The sequence below is a fragment of the Lactuca saligna genome, chromosome 9, assembly GCF_052625555.1.
Source record: "Lactuca saligna cultivar CGN05327 chromosome 9, ASM5262555v1, whole genome shotgun sequence".
Lineage (NCBI taxonomy): Eukaryota > Viridiplantae > Streptophyta > Magnoliopsida > Asterales > Asteraceae > Lactuca > Lactuca saligna.
The window spans coordinates 47,455,985-47,460,208 of NC_136425.1; the positions used below are offsets into that span (position 1 = coordinate 47,455,985).

The 4,224-nt window shown below is 36.5% G+C and overlaps 1 non-coding gene across 1 annotated transcript; it reads right to left on the reverse strand.

The window, feature by feature from the left end:
* Positions 1–547: 547 nt before the first annotated feature.
* Positions 548–653, reverse strand: LOC145019095 (small nucleolar RNA R71). Its single transcript, XR_013667413.1, has one exon. It is a non-coding gene; the product is annotated as a small nucleolar RNA R71 (small nucleolar RNA).
* Between the last annotated feature and the right edge of the window lie 3,571 nt (positions 654–4,224).

Consider the following 4,224-nt stretch of genomic DNA (forward strand, 5'->3'; position numbering starts at 1 on the left):
GTCAGTGTTCTCAAAGAAGTCAGGAAAGAAAACGTAAGAGTTGAGTTCATCTTCAAAGAACAAGAGCAAGGTTAAAAACTTAGATTAAATACATGTCCAAACTGAATCCGAATACGATACCGAGCCCGGATTTGAACTATATACGAGTGAACACGGAAACGAGATGGAAAACATTGAAGAAATGTCAATGGGAGCTTATAGGAAGCGAATAAGAGATGATGTTGGTCCAAGTTCAGTACAACCTGCCATACCTGCCACTACCACATTAGAGCTGAAAGGACATATCCTTACCGCATTAAAGGATATTCCATTCTATGGAAAAGATCACGAGGATGCATTTAAGCACTTAGATGAAGTCAATCACATTGCAGACTATTTTAATGTCCCAAATGTTAATAGAGATATTGTCTTGTTAAGGATGCTTCCCGTTACTTTTAGAGGAGTTGCGAAAGATTGGTTAAAGGCACTTCCACCTGGTCTAATCACTACTTGGGTTTAGATGCACGAATAATTTTTAGACCAGTTTTTCCCACCTTCCAAGATAGCTAAACTCAAAAAGGCGATAGCCAATCTGAGAAAAACCTGGGTGAGTCACTTTACGAGGCATGGGAGCGTTACGAGGGGTTGTTAAGGAATTGTCCTCAACATGACCTTAATTTTCAACAAGAGGTGCCTATATTCTATGATGGGGTCAATGTATTGATAAGGCAACTCCTCGATTCTCAAGGACCACTTACAAAGAAAAATCTAGCCGAAGTCAAGGAACTAGTTGAAGAATTTGCAGAGCATTCTTGGGAATATCACAACTCAAGACAAGATGGAGTAAAAGATAGTGGAGGTGCACATTCTGAAGAAATGGCTACTATGATGGCAATACTTAATACTATGGGCTGAAGATTGACCCAAATGGACCAGTCAATTCATGCAATTCGAGTTGGTTGTGAGAGGTGTAATGGACCAAATTTGACTAAGGATTGTAATTTGGATAATTATGGAAATAAAAAAGGCTTAAGTTTGCTACTCGAGTGGGGACAAGTATGATGAAGATTGGAGAAAACAAAAGAAAGAGTTGTTGCCATATGATGAGTAAAAGAAGAAGAAGGAGGAGAAATACAGGATAACAGGCAGAGGTTTCTATCAAAAGGATCAACCACCAGCTGAACATAAAGTGGACTTAGAGAATATGTTAGCACATTTTATGGTAGCTTCAGAAAAGAGACATAACGACACCGATACGGTTTTGAAAGATCAAAAGTTAATGATGAAGGAACAACAAGCTATGATGATTGACCATTAAACATCATTAAGAAATCAGCAAGCATCGATTCACAATCTTGAAGTCCAGTTTGGTCAACTAATAAATTTGGTTAACGAAAAATTTTCTCAAAAATTTCCCGAGAAGATGCCATCTCTGAGTTCTTAGAAGCAATAGAGGAGGAGCCAAATCCATCCGAACCAAAGCCAATGAAGTCAAAGCTCGAAAATGATTTTTTTGCTGAAACACTAGACTCACTTTGTGAACCTCTCATGTTCAAGATGTGGCCTCGATCTGAACAGAAAATTGCAGAATTCGTTCCGACTTACCGACCGCCTTTGTCGTTTCTGTCTCGAGCACATCTCACTCCACTGGAAAGTGAATATCTGGAGTTTATTCAACAAATAAAGTGTATTCGTATTAATACCCCTTTTATCAATTCACTTTCAAAAATTCCAGAATACACGAAGTTCCTGCAAGATCTTATAGACACTCGTTAGCAGTTGAAGAAAAATTCTAAGGTTATTCTTAGTGAACAAAGCTCAATAGATGTGATGGGGGGAATACCTAAGAAGATGGGAGATCCTGGTTGCCTCACTCTTGTATGTGAGTTTGGTAAAAATTTGAAGACTTATGCTTTTGCCGATTCCGGGGCTAGCATAAATTTGATGCTATATTCATTCTATCAAAATCTGAATATTTAAAAAATGAAGTCTACAAAAACTACCATTCACATGGCTAATCGTTTGGTGACACACCCAAGGGGAATCGTAGAAGACATCCTTGTTAAAATTAGGAAATTTGTTTTCCCAGTTGAATTCGTGATTATGTTGGATAAGGTGTCTAAGTCCATAACTTATTTGGTATATACTTGACCCGACCGGCATGGTCCATTTGGGTTGCATCTCATCCAAACTATTATGGATAATTTTATGAGAGTTATACACATATGTTTATTAATATATTATGGGTTATAATATATTAATATGAAATTACGTTATTTAATTAGTTTTAGTCTTAAATTAATTATGAATTAATTTAGAGATTAAAAGGAAGACTAATTAAATTATGGGCTATTTGTTTTATATAGTGTGGGCTAATACTCATTTGTTAATGGGCTAGGCTTATGTGGAAGTCCATGGATGATCCATGGAGCTTTTAACCCATGGATCCTTGGAAAAGGAAAAGACATGGGTTATTAGGGTTTCACCCTAACCATGCACACTATATAAGCATGCTTATGGAGCATGAAATGAAGCCTAAGAGAAAACTAGTGAACTAGTGTGTGTGTGCATGTGTGTGGCTGAAAATACAAGAGTGTGTATACTCTCTCAAAGTTTTCCAAGAGTTTGTGGTGTTTGTGATTCCATTTGAGGCATTCACACTATTGGTGCTTGGCCCTCAAACTCCTAAGAACCCAACTCACCAAAAGGTATGTAATCTCTTCTAACTCTTTTATGTTGAAATGTTCCCCATGCCATGTTAGATAGGTTATAAACCTTGGAAAATTATTATTTTGCATGTATTTAGACAAACATAGATCCAAGGTTTATTAGGGTTGCATGCACACTTAGGAAGTGTTAGATTGCTCAAAACCCAACAGTGGTATCAGAGCCTAGGCTTGCTTGTTTGATACTTGATGCAAAATAGTGAAAAAAGTCGAAATCGTTGCTGTCTGCATGGTGGACTCGCCGAGTCCATTGGGGGGACTCGACGAGTCCAAGGCAAAATTCAACCTACTCGACGAGTCAGTTCATGCACTCGACGAGTAGGATCGAAAGAGTGCAGATTCTCGACTTTTGCTGCTGGAAATGGACTAGAAACATTACCCTAAATTTTTTTGGTGTTATAAAACTTATTTTAGTTGGTGTAATGGTTGTTCTAATCCATTTGCAATAGCATATATCAAAATTCCATGATTTTATGTGTTCATATAATTCTTGAATTTTTGATGATCATGTTCATGTTCTTATGAATTTAGAAAATGATAGGAATTATTTGTTGAATTGTTTAGGATTAATTCTTTATCATTTATGTGTTTTAATGGAGTCCATAATTTGTCCTCAAGTTATGGATTACCAAAGGTCACTTTCATTTAACACACACTTAAAACACATAAGTTACATGAAAATGAAGAGTCTTCATTTTTATGAACCTTTAATTCATAAGTTATGAAATGAAGAGTTTTGCAAAGTTACAAAACTTGCACTCAAGTTTTGGAATTTGTAAAGTTTCACACACTTTAATAAACTTTAATTCCAAACCTTAGAGTTTTAATAGTTAAAATTCAACCCTTATACTATATATAACATTAACGGTTAATTATTATATATGTATAAGAATAAGTCGTTTTACCGTTAGTAGGCCTCATTCACGAAGCCGGTCTATAAGGTGGGTATAAGGTTGTTGCCTATAAAATGGCGACTTAATGGGTGTATACTCTCACCCACCGCTTGCTTGATCGGTGGAGGGTCGTTAGCCGAACGGGTAGAACAATGACTTTAAATCCTCATTAAAAGTATAATGAATATTATAAAATAACTAAACTCTTTTAATTCCCAATCTTAGTTATTTTAGGAAAAATGTAAACATGGTGCTAGTCCATGGAATTCACACTTTGTACCTTACCAAGTCGTTGGTGGAGCGTGTGTGGTTAACCGGCACACTAACTAGGACTAGTAAGGATCACGGAGGGTGACTTAATGTTTGTCATAGATCAATGGAGCGTGTGTGGTTAACCGGCACATTGATTAGGTGATAATATTAAGAGTACCAAGTGAATTAGCATGGTTATTCACACCTTGTTTTGTGATCCTCGGCATCCCAGTCACAAAACTTGAAGGGCACAATCGAGATTGAAACATGCCATTGAAAAGTTCAATGAATCTCAAAAGAATCTAGGAATTTCAAATCCAATTAAACCTAATAAATCATTTCGTTTTCATGGTGGAAATTGGTGAATCGTCATT